The sequence below is a fragment of the Lactuca virosa genome, chromosome 5 (assembly GCF_052849685.1).
Source record: "Lactuca virosa cultivar CGN04683 chromosome 5, Lactuca_virosa_CGN04683_v6, whole genome shotgun sequence".
Lineage (NCBI taxonomy): Eukaryota > Viridiplantae > Streptophyta > Magnoliopsida > Asterales > Asteraceae > Lactuca > Lactuca virosa.
The window spans coordinates 381,313,077-381,330,997 of NC_136430.1; positions in this window are offsets into that span (position 1 = coordinate 381,313,077).

Sequence of the window (17,921 nt, forward strand, 5' to 3'; positions counted from 1 at the left end):
TAAATATTATATATTAAAAATAAAATTAACTTATATATAATAATCACATAAAAATTAATCCAATAAAAATAAAATTAAAAAAAGAATTAATGTATAATATTTCAATAAAATTAAAAAGAAAGAAGAATTAGTATATAATAATCTAATAAATTTAAAAAGAAAAATTGTAGAAATGGTCTTTGTAATTTGGTAAAAAGACATAACTGCAAAAATGGTCCCTGAGGGTAAAATTGTCATTTTATAAAAGTTAACAGCCAAATGTTAAAGTTAACAAAATAGGGTCCAAAACCACAGCTAAACCACCAAATAAGGACCTGTTTTGCTAATAAACTTGTTTTTGGACCTTATCCAAATAAATTGGCAAACCACAGGGACCATTTTTGTAATTTTGTCTTAGGGAAATCTATAGTACAGTTTCAAAATTTTGGCTCAAATTACTTTTTAGTCCCATTTTTTTTATTTTATAAAAAAATCTTAAAAACCGATAAAAGGTTGCATTCTGACCTATTTCTCTTTGTTAGAATCGGTAACAAATTAATTTAGGATTATTTCACAATCTAACGAGAATATTTAGACTTTTATTCAAAAAAACCTTATTATTATTGTTATTATTATTATTATTATTATAAATGTAAATAGATATATTATTTTTTTAAATTCATTATAATTAAAATATTAAATAATAATATTTAATATAAAATTATATATATTAATTTAAATTAGTTCACATACTAAAAAATAAATTGATATTTTTATCTAATCCAACTCGTTTAATTAAATGGGTAACCCATCTAAATTGAATGAGTTAGAAATTTCAACCTTACCCATTAATTTTGTATTAGGTTCAAATGTGGGTCGGATTGGGAAACATGGTGAGACACATAGGGTTTTCAATCCTATAATACTATTATGATAATAATTTATAATTACAAAACCTGCAAAACCAACTGTTACCAAATAATATCATTTATCATAACTATTCATAGGACAATTCTACCCCATCCCGTCGATTCTCACATAATAATCCTACAACATCGATCCTTGATATCTAACCTGATGGATGATTGTAAGAAACAAGTAGAATTTCCTACTTTGCGGGTTCCTCGATAGTAAAAGTCTACAAAAGCAACCACAAAGGGGATAGAGTATAAACACCTACTAGTATGGACACCCCTTATGTTATAAAATACGTCTATGGGTTATAAGTACAAGTTAAACAACACAACTCACAGGACCTTCTAGGTTAGTCAAGTGTTGTCAGCTTACTCTAGCAGATGACCAGACATACCATTTCAGTTGCCTGATCGGACACACCATATATGGCTGTCCAAAGGAAGACAACATTGTACTATGGTACTTTATTCGTACATTGATACCTGATAGTGTCATAGACAAAGCTCTACTCTCTGTTCCAATCTCACACACAACCATGGTATAAAACTATGCAAAATCCAGCTTAATTGAACTAAGCATTACTTTTAAGTCTTATTTCATTACTAGGTAAGACTATAATTCTTAAAATTCATTTCCAAAACCATTTTTTCTGTTTATACCATAATATCACAATACAGTATGCGATGATTCTTTTATCAAACTTAAAGGGATCTAAATATTCTTTATACGTCTTAATTTTAAACTTAGATATAATTACAATCATTGAACTCAACTTTTGATACTAACTCTACTTAGACAACACTATCGTAAATTTAGTGTATATTTTTAACACAGAGTATCATGTATTTTAAAATACAGTAATCTTTTAAGTAATAATATTTATTTTTAAGATTATCATGTAATAATATCATATAGGAACTTTAACACAAAAAAACCATATCTGGTTCACACAATATATGTTATAAAATATACATTTAACAAATATTCCAAATAAAAAACATTGAAGTCTAAAATTTCAACAAATATTTAATATTTTTTAATAATTACTTGTATTAAATCTTGTTCATGAAAGTAACTATGCACTCACTTGATATAGGTGGAAGACTCGCAAGAAAGTCAGCTCTTCGACTGACACCTTAGATTGCCTTTTAAAAGGACCTAAACATGAATATTACTAAGTCTTAGTATTTGTTCGTATTTATAAAGTTTAATCATTATAATGTTTTTTTTTCAGATTTATTAATAATCCCAAAAGAACACTGACGTATAGTTGATTAGGAACAACTAAGTAAGATAGTATCATAGGTAGGATCTGTTTGGTATATAGAGATATATTGTTTGGAGAATCCACTTTAAACACCTCATCCATCTAGCCTAGGCATCACTTCTGTAAGTATATTGGTCTGTATAACGATTGATATTACTGATAATTCTTATTTATAATGTAACACCCGATTTAGAAAGTGTTCGGTCGTGGCTTCGGAGGCCAAGGGTATAAGCATAATCTGACGATGCGGTCTTTTATGGGTCTCGTGTCTTATTCGGCATGTATAAGGGCTCGGGTGTGTAGCTGGGAGCGTAGGATTTCTCTCCACCTTTTAGTGGATATAAAGTTCATCGGAAACGGACTTAGAACGAAGAAGTTATAGTACTTTGAAGTTGTTGGCAGAACCGGTCCCTGAATGGAAAAGCTTGCATTTCAGCCCATGCATGCAAGGTGGCAACTACGTGAGTACACCCATCGTAAGTTGGGGTACGCCCGACGTAGTATTGGATAAGTGAGGCGTGGGAGGTTCGAGCAGTACGCCCAGCGTAGTGCCCAGGATCTTCAAACCCTAAGTGTGCACTATTTAAGCAACTTAAGACTCAAGGCTCTTCATTCTTTCAGCCTCCACTGTACCGTAAACCCCTTTTCGAAACCCTAACCCTAATTGTGAGTGTTTGAGCTTGTAAGGCCATCTTGGAGTGCATTTTAGTGTTCTTGAAGAAGAGTGACCATCTTGGAGTCTCATTGATCAAGGAAGAGCTTTTGGATCCAGGTTCTCCAGCTCATTTGCAAGTCTCAGAAGGTATAAAGTTTCTATCTTGTTATCTTGTAGCTTAAAGATCTAGATTAGGGCTTGTTTGGTGCTTCTTATGAGCATATGGATTATCTCTTGGGAGTTGAGCAACTCTATGGCTTAGGAAGAGTAGATCTGAGGTCCTTTGGTCCATCTATGTCATAAAAATGTAGTCTTGATGAGTATTTTAACCTCATGCATGGATCAAGACCCTTGGAAAGGTCTTAATGGGTTGTTGGAACATATGGAGCATGCAAAGGCATAAAGTTGCCAACTTTATGTCTTAAGACGTCTTAATGGACTTAGATCTAGAGTTGGATGTTGAAATCCCAAGTATTAAGCACTTAATAGCCATTTGTGCATGACTGACTTGTACGCTACGCGTAGCAGCATGTATGCAGCGCGTAGTGACCCAAACCCTAGTACGCTAAGCGTACTGAAGGGTACGCTGAGCGTACACGCTCAGAAGGATTTTGGGCATCGTGTGGGCTTGTAATCCTTTCTGGGCCTTGACCAGTTTTGGGCCTGGACATGTTTTGGATTGGTGGACCAATTTATCTGTTTTGGGTCATGATTGCTACGGTTGGGCCTTATTGGGCCAGATGGCCCATTTAATAGTTTTGGATATGGACTTTAGGCTCGTTGGCAAGGAGAGACTTGTGGGTCATGTGAAAGGACTTGGACGAAGAAGGAGTTTGGACCATAGGATAGGGCCCAATAAGGTTTTGGGCCCAATTTGGAAAATTGGGCCATTAATGGGCTTTTATGGATCTTATAGTTTTGACCTTATTTGTTTTGGGCTTGGGCTTTAGTTATGGGTCTTGTTGGACCAAGGGTAAAATGGTCATTTTAACCCAAGATTGGATTTTGGTTCATGGATTAGAACTTAGTCGCTAATTGGATATTGTGCTGGTAAGTGTTAGTTTGGGTTGCCGTCAGGGCAGCAGCTAGGGAGTTCGGGCAACGAGCTTCAACATTCGAGATGAGTCTCCTCACTATGTGTATGGGTCTACGGCCACAATGTCGGTCCATTTAGTTTATGTATGGCACGAAGACTCGGGGGTTAGCCCTAGGCATTATGCATGAAAGACCAGGAGGAGGCTCCTGGCACACAGTATGTTATTATGTATGGTAGGAAGACCCGAGGGTTAGCCCTAGGAAATATGTATGAAAGACTAGGAGGCGGCTCCTGGCACACTGTATGTTTATTAGCCGCGTAGAGTAGTATATATGCTAGTTGTCTTTGTGATGCTTGCATGGAAGACTAGGGGGTGTCCCTTGGCACTTGTCTGTAAGACCCAGGGGGTGGCCCCGGCTTGGCAAGAAAGACCACATGGCGGCCCGTGGCATAATAGCAAGACTATGTGCGGCACATAGCACCTTGTTTGGTTATGATATATGTATGGCTCATGGTTATGTATGGCATGCATGGATCAATTGATATGTATGGTATGTGGTATCTGGGGAACTCACTAAGCTTTGTGCTTACAGTTTACAGTTTTGGTTTTAGGTATCTTCAGTTTTCAAGAAAAGGAGCTCGGTACGATCGCAGCGCATTCACCCATGTTATTCTGCATTATGTGATCTTTGGGATTAGACTCTGATATTGTTTTTAATTGAAATGTTTTCAATGTATGGAACAAAGTTATTAAAGGTTTTTGTTATATTAAAAATGAAATTTTTGGCCTTAAATTTAGGATGTTACAAGTTGGTATCAGAGCCTTGGTTTGAGGGATTCAGGCACACTCTCGGGTGTGTCTGAACTCAAACTAAGGATATTGTATAAAAATTTTCAAAAGTAAAATCATTTTATAAAAATGATTTTAAAAAGAGAAAGAGGGGTGATGCGTGCAATCGACCGAGCTCAAGTAAGTGGTTCTCAAAATACCAATACATGTTTGTGATATGATATGTTTATGTGATCCGCATGCTAGATTAGAGCTAAGGGTCTAGGAGAGATGCCTTTGCATGTTTACATGAGCTTGTAGAATTGCATGCTAGAACTGATCAGCCAGTGGTAGGATAGTTTGTTTAGGTTATGCCTGATTGTATGAGCCTTTGAATTACATGCTAGTATAGATTCCTGATAAGAGGATAGAATGGCTTGTTTGGTTAGATTTTCCGTTTGTCCGAATGCTGCTTGCTTTGTGCTTTGTGAGACTTCGAGTGATGGAGTTAGCTATTAGATGAATACGTTAAGTCACATGTGACCAGGGTTGAATAATCTCAGAGTGCTGGATTAGACCCTATTGTGCAGCTCTCGTCTGAGTCTAACCGTTGTAGGGATGAGTCCCTTACTCGAAGGATTATCCGAGCCTCGTCACATGTGACGGTATTCATGTAGTGGTTAATTGGCATTATGAAGAGTCTTTCAGCTGCTGAGGACTGGGTTTGGGATTGGAGATTTCACTAGGGTATGCCTAGGATGAGATTAGTGTTGGGAGCAATAGTAGTAGTGAAAGGGACTTCGTGGAGTCGAGGCAATTCTTGAGGAAAGTATGGATAGATGTGGAAGGTAGTAGGGCCCCATACTACTGAAAGCAGAGGATCCATACTCGAGTAAAGGAGGGCTGGGATAAAACCAGGAAACTTGTAATGAGTGTGTGATCCCTCAATAGTAATGAGTATTCTGATGGATCTATGATATGTTGCAGTATGGTGACACTACGGGAGATACCAGTTGGCAGTACGGGTGCCGGTGAGGGATTTGGCTCAGGCTTTGGAGCCAGACAACTTGATGGTCGGATGAGAGAGTTTATTTCAGCTGAGATTACGCGCAACATCATTGATCAGACTCCTGTGATCTTCGGTTCGGTTACGGAGGGGATTTTAGAACTTTTGGATAGTCGCCTTGAGGCCTTTCGGGCCGAGATTATTACGGGGCAGTTGGGGGCTCATCTGGTGCCCAATGCTATTAGATCCCTGGAATCCTTCAGGAATGAGGATTCTATTGTTAGCCCTTGTTATTCAGGATCGGAGGTAGGTTATGCACCTTGTCCTCAAGGGAGTCCATTACATGATTGGATTGTGGAGGAGGTTTCGCGAGCCCTCCACGAGGAGTTACCCGATATCATTGGGCGTGTCATGGACAGGTTAACCGCTAAGTTCCAGAGTCAGTCGGCGGCTGTTCAGATAATTGATGAAGTATTCGGGGTAGCTCAGGAGTAGGAGATTGTTTTGGATGGACAGCTAGGGAAGAGGAAGCGAGAACATGGTCTGGGTCAACGAACCGAACAGTTGGGTGCAGCGGCATCAAGTGTCAGAGACCCGAGGGGTCGTGGCGGTTGCACCAAGAACAAAGGGGTACAAAAAGATGTTTGTAGCAAGTCTAAGTGCGGCAGGTGCGGGTGGAAGGATCACAATCGCCAAGCATGCACATTGGAGGTAGAGTTATGCCATCGTTGCCATCAGTCTGGTCATATCAGGGTGAATTGCCCCCGCATAGAGCTTAGGGCTGCTCAGGATTCATCGCAGGTACTTCCACAGGAAGTCAAGATCGAGCCGCAATAGATCGCTGATATGTAATTTGAATTCCCATTTTCTGTAATGAAATTATGGTGTAATTACTCTTGATCAAGTAATTGTAACTGCTTTGGATTCTCACTGAATTTTGGGTAAGTGTATCTAGGGATTTATTTATCTTCTTGTGTTTGGATTATGTTTTCAAGGAATATCAAATGCCAATTGCATACCGTGGATTTCTAGTAGTTAGTGAAGGTCATTTCTTTTTGCTGGTTCGGGGTGTTCAGTGTCACTCGGTTCATAGTACAGAATTGGCACGGGTCAGTTAGGGGCTCATCCGAATCCCAAAGCCTATGAATCCTTAGAGTCCTTCAGGAAGGAAGGTCATATTGTTAGTTCTTGTCATCAAGATCGGAAGGGAGTTTTGCACCATGTCCTCAGAATGGCCGAGGTATCTCAGGAGGAGGTGTTCAGGAATCCTTCAGATGATTGCGGATGTGTTATTTTCTGCTACTTCTAGGTGGGTGTCGAGATATGTGCAGGAGTATTATTTAGAGGATATTAGGTCAGGGTTAGAGTGATAGCTCTCCAGTGAAGTCAGATTTCAATGGTTCTATCATGTGTTCGGGTATGGTTGACAATTGCCTATGGAAGAACTTTGGAGTTCAAGGCACTACCGTTGCTAGGAAGGGACTGGTAGTATGAAGATGATGGTGTAAGTTGCGGGTGTTAGATGCACAAGTGTTTGGACATTGGATGTTCAAGAGAGATGTACTACCGCATGGGCTGTGTTCGGTTAAAGTTCAGTGGAGCTGCGAGATTGGAAGTGGAAACAAGGATTCGTCAGCCAGAGTGAAGATTAAGGCCTTCAGTTGACAGCATGGGGGATGGATTGAGGTGTCATATTGGACCAGATCTCAAGGGTACTCTTCAGGATTTCAGAGAATGAGCGATCTTAGGGTTTAACTGATAATTGATCGCTAGCATTGGTAAGCACAAATTATCATCAGCGGATTATTGGGAAGCAAGAAGGATTGGGGATCCTTCAATTCTCACGTGCCGTGAAGACTTAGCTGAAGCTAAGTAGGGGAGAATCGATCAGGTACTCAAGAACAGAAATGGGTGTGAAACTAGGATGAGTTTCGCAACCCCTTTAGGGAGAAAAGGCGGTCGAGTGGCCGTCCAGATTGGGGATTGTGAGTTGGGAGTTCGGACATGTTCCAACATTTGGTTCATGCTTTTCCTTGGCATCAGATAGCAGGTTTTGGGAACCAGGTTAGAGTTTCAGTTAGGACTCAAGTTTAGTTGAGTGTTAGGTCGAGTGCATGCTCGACCCCGGTTTGGACAGTGTTGTAAGACTACGGGGGTAGCCGTAGCAATCACTAACAGTCAGATAGTATGGAAAGTGTTGTAATACTACGGGGGCAGCCGTAGCATTCACCAGTGGTTAGATAGTATGAGAAATGCGGTAAGACTGCGGGGTGGCCCGTAGCATTAGTTGGCAGATAGTGTAGAAGTGTTGTAAGACTATGGGGGTGGCCCATAGCATTCACGAGTTGGCAAGAAGGGTATAGTAAGATTGCGGGGTGGCCCGTAGCATTTGTTGGTTATCCATTGGTATATGGGTATAGTAAGACTACGGGGTGGCCCGTAGCATTCATTAGCGGTCAATTAGGATGGGAGCACAAGACTATGGGGTGGTCCGTAGCATTCGTCGGACTCTATTCGACGATGAGAATGTGACAGATGTGTGATTCACTCACAGAATTCATCAAATGGATTAAGATAGGGCGGGGCAGCCGCACGGATGTGAGTAGGCTACAGTATGATTGGATTAGAAATCGGTAGGTCGTTGGAGACCAGGAGTGATGTAAGACTACAACAGTTCTAGTAGCATTCACCTTTTGTAGTAGATTCTGTGGCAACGAATAGTTGGACGGTATGATCGGGAGGATCAACAGGAATAATGGAGCCACAAGTGGCAATATGGCTAGGGTAGTTTTCGATAGCCGAAGTTTCTTCTGAAGTCGCTGGAAGCGAATGAGAGGGTGTTCATTAGTTCAACAACCCGGTGGGAGTCCGATATTCCAGTTAATGGCAGACAGTTGGGACCGGGGTGGTCTCGGTTCATCCGGGAAAGAAGATAAGGGACAACACGAGGCTTGGATTGAAATGGTAGTGTGAGAATTCCTATGTAAGGGATAGTTTACCGATCGAAGATACTAAGTCACTTACAGATGGATCGAATAATCTTAGAGTAATGGATTTGACCCTGTTGCGCAGCTCTCGTATGAGTCCAACCGTTTCAGGGATGAATCTTCTACTCGAAGGATTATCTGAGCCTTCTGTCAAGTATAAGTACTCTACAGCTAGTTATGGATAGGGATTTTGTTTCTGGTGATAGCATCGAGATAGTCAGCACTGGGGAGTGTGCATTGGTCATTTACTCGATGAGGTTTTGGCATGGTAGTTTTGGGGCATAGGCGGTCCGTCATGGAGACAGACCAACATGGGATTCATACTTTGGGGAGACAGAAATGGGTTGCACAAACTCGAAGTGCGGTTTGGTTTCGGTTGTCCTGAGAAGATTGTTTTACGTGCAGAATCATCAGTTACGTTCCTTAGATCATGGGTGTGGGCACGGGTGTTAGTAAGGAGCGATTTCGAGGACGAAATCTAATTTAAGTGGGGAAGATTTGTAACACCCGGTTTAGAAAGTGTTCGGTCGTGGCTTCGGAGGCCAAGGGTATAAGCTTAATCTGACGATTTTGTCTTTTATGGGTCTCGTGTGGCAACCCGAAAATTTTATTCTTGTAAAATTTCACGTTGATCAGACTTATTCCTTCCATGATCTTAAATTAGATGGATTATTGGTGTATAAGTTTTGAAGCCTATTTAACTAAGAGTGTTAAGATTTGGAAGAGAAAAGCCTTAGGAATCAGGAACCTTCACATGCCTACAAGCCCTTCGAACCGTGAACCACCGAGGCCATGAACCTCGCAGCCGTGAACGAGGCAGTGAACTCAGACCGTGAACCTTCGGACCGTGAACTCCTCGGCCGCAATCACTTCGGTATATATAAGTGTTTGATGCATTTTATCTTCATTTCTTATTCTCTTGGCCGCAAACAACCCATTCTCTCTCCAGTATCATCCTCAAGAACACCATCTTTCACTCTTAAACACCCTTTTTCCTTGCTAATCCTTAGAAGCTTACTAGGATCTTCAAAAACTTTCCAAAACACCAATATCTTCAAGTGTTCTTCATTTGGGGAGTGAACCATTCAAGTTGGACCGTGAACCATTCATCAAATTGGGCCGTGAACACCTCAAGCCCAGCCGTGAACACCCTTTCAACCTCCTAACTTGCTTCTAGCACTCTTTTGGTGAGTTATTCTTGCATCCTAGGTTGTTTCCCCATCACCTTTGTAGTTAGAATCACTAATTTCATGCCTTTATGTATCATTTTATGTCATTTAGGACTCGTTTATGCCTCGGGACTTCATTTGTGAAACTTATCATCCTTACTCGAATCTTCAATTAAACCACCCGCATAAGGTGAGTTCATGCCCCTATAATCTATCTTTTAAATGTTTTTAAATGCTTTTAAGGGGGGGGGGGAATACAAGTTGAACACAATAATATTGTGTTAATATTTACCTGTGATAGCCATCACATTAAAGAAATTCTTATGCTTTTATAAGTTTTTAAATCAATTCAAAAACTCTTTTAAAAGATGTTAGATTGTTGTTTATAAAACCCCGATTTTAAAGTACATGTTTAACTCAGTAGCTAATTGAGTATTTTCTACAAATCGGGAACAGTTCAAACAAACATACTAGTAAACTATAATAGGTATAGTTTAGGGTTTCAGTACATACTATAACTAGAAAAGGAAGGAACATATACATGTTGGGTTTTGAGCATTCTAACACTCCTAAGTGTACATGCAACCCTAAATGCCTTGGATCTATGTTTTCTCTATTATACATGCAAATATGATTATCCAAGGTATTATCCTAACTAGCATACCAAAACATTGATACTAGGATAGTAAAATAGATAGAATACATACCTTGTTGTTGTTGCTTGACTCCATGAAGCTTGAGAGCCTAGTGCCCCAAGTGTGACACCTCAAATGGTTCACACAACATCATGAACTCTTGGAATAACCATGAGAAGAAGACATACATGTTCAAATCGGCTAGCCCTCAAAATATGTATCACTAGTACCAATTTCTTGAACTAAAGGGGTTCTTATATAGTATGGCTATTAGGGTTACACCATGTAACTCATGACTTTACCCATTCCTTATGCTCCATGGGTTTTAACCTCCATGGAGTATCCATGGATCACCACATGGGTTAAACCCAACATAAAGGAATCTTGGATCATAAGCCCACATATATAAGAATGAATGATTTACACAATCAATCCCCATATATTTAATTAGTCTCTTTTGGATCACTAAATTAAGTCCAAATTAATTCTTGATCAATACTAATTAAATAACATGATTTCATATTAATATATTAGAACTTATAATATATTAATATGTCACAAAATGTCTTTTCCTCATAAACGGTCTATCCAAACGTTCCGATGCCATACAACCCAAATGGACCATGCCGAGTTGGGTCAAGTACATACCAATTATAGTTATGGACTTAGACACTAATCCAACAGTCTCCCACTTGGATAAGTCTAAAACTATTATTGCGTATGACTTCAGGAACCAACTGGCAATCGTAGCTCTCAAAAGCCGCTGTCGAACTCTGACCTTGTAGATGAACTCTGACCTTTGTCAATGACTTGTCCATTAGATAAGGGATCATATATTCCTCCATTCTAGATATCATATGGACTGAGACATGGATTGTAATCATTCTCTCTGTCCATTTGTTGTTTCCCGATTTCCGATTTATGACGATTGACTAATTGAACAAATCAAATCAGTCCAGGCCCGGCCGAGCACTTACATTTGTCATCACCAAATCATCGAGGGGCCCACATATATCGCTTTTATCCCGAAGGTAAAAGGAATGGATAAACTTCGACTCATATGGCTTGTTCTACTACTTGTTGAATCATACACAAAGGCACGTTTTATAACACCGAGTTACCGAATGCGTTTTCGTGCAATCAATGTACAACCAACTCATAGTAACAACTCATATCTCTAGGTTTGAAGAATATAAGATATTATCGTCTCATGATCACTCGTGATAAAATCCATGAAGTGATTCCAATGAGCGCGGGTTGAATCCAATACTCAAAACTTATGAGCACTCATGAGTGTTGTAGCCCCTTGTCCAACATCTTAGACCTCTACAAGCCAACCCATGACAGTCTTGATTCATATCTACTTCCAACATATGACCGACTGTGGATAGTTTGAATAACTTAGTCAATCAGGAAGAACGACCTAGTTATTCTGGAAGTCAAAACATGCAAAATGAAACACAATAATAATAGAATCTAATATGATATCAAAACCTATGAACATAAATAAAACACCTTTTATTTATCACCATATGATTACACATTATTCATTATATACTGTTTCAGCTATCAACTTTATTCTTGAATTTAAAACAATAGTTGTCCCATGCTCCAAGCATGTACACTATGTTTTCTAAACACTAGTCATGCCATACACCAAGTATGCATACTATGTTTGTCTATGATCTTCACTTTGTGAATTAGATCAATTGAACATAACTCCAATGATCCTCTTTCACAGTCCCAAATCCTTACTGCAAATGCAAGAATTCCAAATTCATGCCATTTACTGAAATCTGTTAGATTATAAACTTATATGCATTGATCCTCCTGTAATGATTATGCACAGAGTCAGAAAGACTTGACAACAACCATTACAGAGCATTCCAAAGGAGATCAGCTCCTTGGAAATATCCTTCTTGCATTAAGTTTCCTAATCTTACACAGATTGAATAATTTCTAACTTTAAAACATTTCCAGATTCCATTTTGACTATCACTTCTGAACAAGAGTTGCCTCCTTACAGATTATGTCAATATGGTCCTTCCAGAATTATCACTATACTTCCAACTGTCCTTGAGCAACCAATCTTTGGTAAACCTTAGATTGTCCTCGACAATTGCTTAATCCTTTTAGTCATATCCAGTTCTAGACCTTTTCCCTTCTTAATGCCCCAGGCATTTGGAAAATTTTAGAAAGGATAAATATGGCACATGTAATCGATCCTATATCCGAAGCATATGGGACTCGAGTCATGATGTCTCACATAAAGACTAAACCAGTCTTTTGCTATAACATTTCCATTTCTATTTGCCAAGTTCTCATAATTCAGATTATGAAAAGGGATGCCGTAATCATAATCGAATTTTAGAACGCAAATAATGGACCCATATATAGAATTTCCTTATGTTGAGTCATTCCAACATGAAATTCATATATATATATATATATATATATATCCTTGACTAAATACGACTTAAAACCTCAATCTAAGCTTTTATAATTGAAATGAAGTATAATTTTCTCTCCCTTAATTATAGCAAAACAACTTTTTCAACCCCTGCAGCCTCACAAATTGAAACTTTTGTTTTCTATAATTAACATTGCTAACTTGCAACCTTTATCATAATTATCATGCTCCCACTAACATGATGATTATTAGCATAACACTTATGCTCCCACTAGCTTTGACATGTAATCAGAAATCAGCTGGACTTCTAGAAATCAATACTTTATTGACTTTCTTACCAAAGTTCAGATTTCTGATACTAGATTGCTTTGATAAAACTTTATCAATATCATACACCTTATCTTAGATAGCTCACAGGTGTGTCTAAACAATTTTAAGAACTATGAAAAGGGATGCCGTAATCATAGCCTCGATTGTTTAGACCTTTACCACTTCTCACAAGTCCATGTTAGTGTGCTGGTTAACCACACACGCTCCACTAACGACTTTGAGAATGCAAATATCATAATTGCTATCTAGCTAAAATCTACTTAGTGAAAGTGTTTCCTCACCATCATTTTCATGAATCGGAGAGAAACCTTATGACACTTAGATTTTATGGTGTATGAGTTCCTATCCATATGAATTTTGTCAAAACCATAATCACAAGACAAGGTTACTGACAAATCCATACTTATATGGATTAAACTTGTGCAATCTTAAATTCTTGCCATTTGGCAGCTCAAGGGCCTGCCATTGCTTCCAAGTAGCTGTGCAACCAATTGAGAACTCTAAGAACTCATATGCAAAGCCAACTATAATTGGAATGGACACAGAAATAGTCAACACGATAGGTTATAAACCTCAAGTCGTGTGCTAGTGAAGAACTTTAGGTTTTACTCTTGATTAGTTCTTGAGACTTTCAAGACCTTTTAAGACTCCCATTGTCCTCTTGACATATAAGACTTTCTTGTCAGATATTCAAGAGATAGTGTGGATTCTAATCAAGACAAACACTTCACACAATTGGCCTTAGTTGGTCTTTGTTTTATCCAAAACATCACAACTTACCAATTTCAAATGTACAAGAGTAGCAAACTTTTACTCTTACATTTGACAAGTGTTTTAAACCTTCTTTAAGACATGTCACTCAAGTTACAATCTTAGAGTATAACTCTAAGAATTGTTTTTGGAACGAAGTATAAATCATCTTCTTGATTTAACCACTTCAACAATTCATAGCTCCTCTTCTTAGCTACCAGAATGCACTTAGAGGATGAATTGTGATAAGGTCTCTTAATCATTAAGATGATTATATAACATGATACTAAAGTACTCTCCCATCTTTTCAGATTTGAGAAACTTTTATCTTTCTGCCTAAGTTGATTCTTCTTATTCGCTCTGCCATACATTGAAACCTTTTCCAATGTCTCAGAATTACACTTAAGCTTGTAAGTATAACCATATTTACTGAATTTTAGTAAATAATGACGAATAGTCTTAACGATTATTTGTGGTGGGCTTGATTAGTGCACAAGAATGTGTACTCGATCCTTTACTTGACTCACACATCCATGTGAACAAGTACTTAGTCTTAATTTTTTTCAATGCTTGAAAGTTCTTATTCATCATGCTATACAACTTGCATGATTCCAAGTTTCTATCCAACTGAAACTTAGGTGATGAGAATCTTTCCTTATTTGGTAAATTTAGACACTACCACAAATGAAAGAATCAAATTCATATTTCCACTCTTGCTCTTAATGGAATCTTATAAGCAACAAAAGTTTTCACAAATGTCATTGTAAGGATATTTTAAAATAAATAAAATCAAAAAAAAAATTTCTTTTATTTTAAAACTTTGCGGAAAAACTATCCTTACAATGCAAAAGCACATGAAAACTTTGTTGTTATTTATTCCTAAGCAATATATCATAACTCTTAAGAAGTAGCTCAAGAATCCGATCTTCAAGCTATGCGATAGAAATCCATCTACGCGATCAGATTCAGCATAATCTTTCTTTAAGTTTCTTCACTTTTTTCTTTGATTCTTAAAACATCAACATGTGACCCAGTCACATCATGTATCAAGAATCTCAGAATAGAAACTTAGTAGAGTTAGATAGTGGACTTTACCTGAAGTAGAGTCAAACTTATTGACTTTAACATCCTTAGGTAAATTTGGCAGCTTCGCAACTAATGCCCCTTTCTTTGGCAATGGACCCTTGATAATAGGACTATCTCAGACTTAGCCTCTCTCTTTACCATTGGGTCAACCGAGTTGACTATGGCCGATCCCTTTCCATTGGGAAGAGAGAGCTTTACTGGATATCCAATGTCATCATTGTCAATGTCCATAAAGTTTTAGGAAGTTGATCTTAGCAAATAGATAAGATCATTAAGGGTCTTGTCATAGTCTGTTTCATAGGAGTCCCAAAGGAACTCACTATGTGACTTAGAAAGTGATTGATCATCAGCTTCCTCTAGACTTTGACACCCAACTCTCCCGGCTTGTCAATATGTGACTACATCTCCAAGATGTGATCACACATAGACCTTTGCTTGCCAATAGGGCTTGAGTGACCTTAAACTTTTCAGGAACTTGTGGGTTAGGGAGAATAATTGGAGGAGGTGAAAGAAGTATGATTTCCATGGTACATCATCTTCATTTAGGAAAGTTTGTTTCAAGAGATTTGGGAAGATCATCTTTTGGGAGATATTCAAGATAGTTGATTTAAAGTCCTTAATATAACACCCAATATGAAATATTAAGGCTAGGACCCAACAACCTATTTATAACTGGAAGAGGGATGCCGTAATCCAAGTTATAAAATAGTTGAAGGTAGGTAAATGACGATTTACCAATTTCCACCATGAAAAACTAAATATAATTAAGTTTTAATTGGATTTGAAACTCCTATATCTTTTGAGATTCATTGAACTGTTCAATGACATGTTTCAATCTCGAGTGTGCCCTTCAGGTTTTGTGACTGGGATGCCGAGGATCACAAAACAAGGTGTGAATAACCATGCAAATATACTTGGTACCCTTAAGTGTTTACTCCTCAATCGATGTGCCGGTTAACCACACACGCTCCATCGATACTATGATAAACATTAAGTTACCCTTTGCCTACCTTGTTAAATCAAGCTAGTGTGCCGGTAAACCACACGCGCTCCACTAACCGACTTAAGCAAAGTGCAAAGTGTAATTTCATGGGTTAGCACCTTATTCATATTTTCCTAAGTAACTAAGATTGGGAATTTATAAGTGTTTAGTTACTTAGTATTTATCATTAATACTTTTAATGAAGGGAGAATTATAGTCCTTGTCCTACCCGTTCGGCTAACGACCCTCCACCAGTCAAGGAAGCGGTGGGTGAGAGTGGACACCCATTAAACTGCCATTTTATAGGCAGTAACCTTATACCCCCTTATAGACCGGCTTCGTGAATGAGGCCTACTAACGGTAAGACTGACTTTCTCTTATACATATATATATTATTAACTTATAATATTATAAAGTATAAGGGTTGAATTTTAACTTTTAAAATTCTAAGGGCTTAACTTGGAATTAAAGTATTCATAAGAGAAAACTTTTCAAATTCCAAAACTTGAGGGCAAGTTTTGAAATTATTCAAAACTAATTAATTCCATAACTTATGTGTTTAAATTAGTTTTAATTAAAAAACTCTTCAAGTTCCATAACTTGAGGACAAGTTATGGAAGACTTTAAACTAATAAAAGAATGTAACTTTTCTTTATTTTGTAACTTATGGAATTAATTAAGGTTACACATTTTATTACTTAATGAAGTGACTCTTGAACCTCCATAACTTGAGGACAAGACTCTTCATTTTTGTAACCATTGCCAACTTTTATGAGTTTTATGAAACTTAAATGTGACTTTTCATATAACTTGAGGACAAGTTACAAAAACACATTTTAGAATCAAATCTTAGATTAAAATGGATTGAAAACACATAATCAATTAACTTTTCTATTAATCTAAGCAACTCATAAGAACAAGATAATTCAAATCAAACTTTTTCATGTAATTAGCCTAATCACTAAACTAATACAAAACATGAATCTATTGACAATTATCTTTGAAATTGGATTAGTATGAACATTACCACATCAAAAACAAGTTTATAAGTTCAAAAACATCTTAGGGTAATGTTTCTAGTCCATTTCTAGCCAAAAAACTCGAAAATATGCTGTCTTGGGCTCCTACTCGTCGAGTGTATCAACCTACTCGCCGAGTAGGATGATTTTCTTCATGGACTCGGCGAGTTCATCAGTGGACTCGGCGAGTCCAGTGCCCAGAATGCCCGAAATTCGACTTTTTCAGCATTTTTTCAGCAATTTGCATCAAGTATAATTGAAAACAAGCCTAGGCTCTGATACCACTGTTGGGTTTTGAGCATTCTAACACTCCTAAGTGTACATGCAACCCAAAATACCTTGGATCTATGTTTTCTCTATTATACATGCAAATATGATTATCCAAGGTATTATCCTAACTAGCATACCAAAACATTGATACTAGGATAATAAAATAGATAGAATACATACCTTGTTGTTGTTGCTTGACTCCATGAAGCTTGAGAGCCTAGTGCCCCAAGTGTGACACCTCAAATGGTTCACACAACATCATGAACTCTTGGAATAACCATGAGAAGAAGACATACATGTTCAAATCGGCTAGCCCTCAAAATATGTATCACTAGTACCAATTTCTTGAACTAAAGGGGTTCTTATATAGTGTGGCTATTAGGGTTACACCATGTAACTCATGACTTTACCCATTCCTTATGCTCCATGGGTTTTAACCTCCATGGAGTATCCATGGATCACCACATGGGTTAAACCCAACATAAAGGAATCTTGGATCATAAGCCCACATATATAAGAATGAATGATTTACACAATCAATCCAAATATATTTAATTAGTCTCTTTTTGATCACTAAATTAAGTCCAAATTAATTCTTGATCAATACTAATTAAATAACATGATTTCATATTAATATATTAGAACTTATAATATAT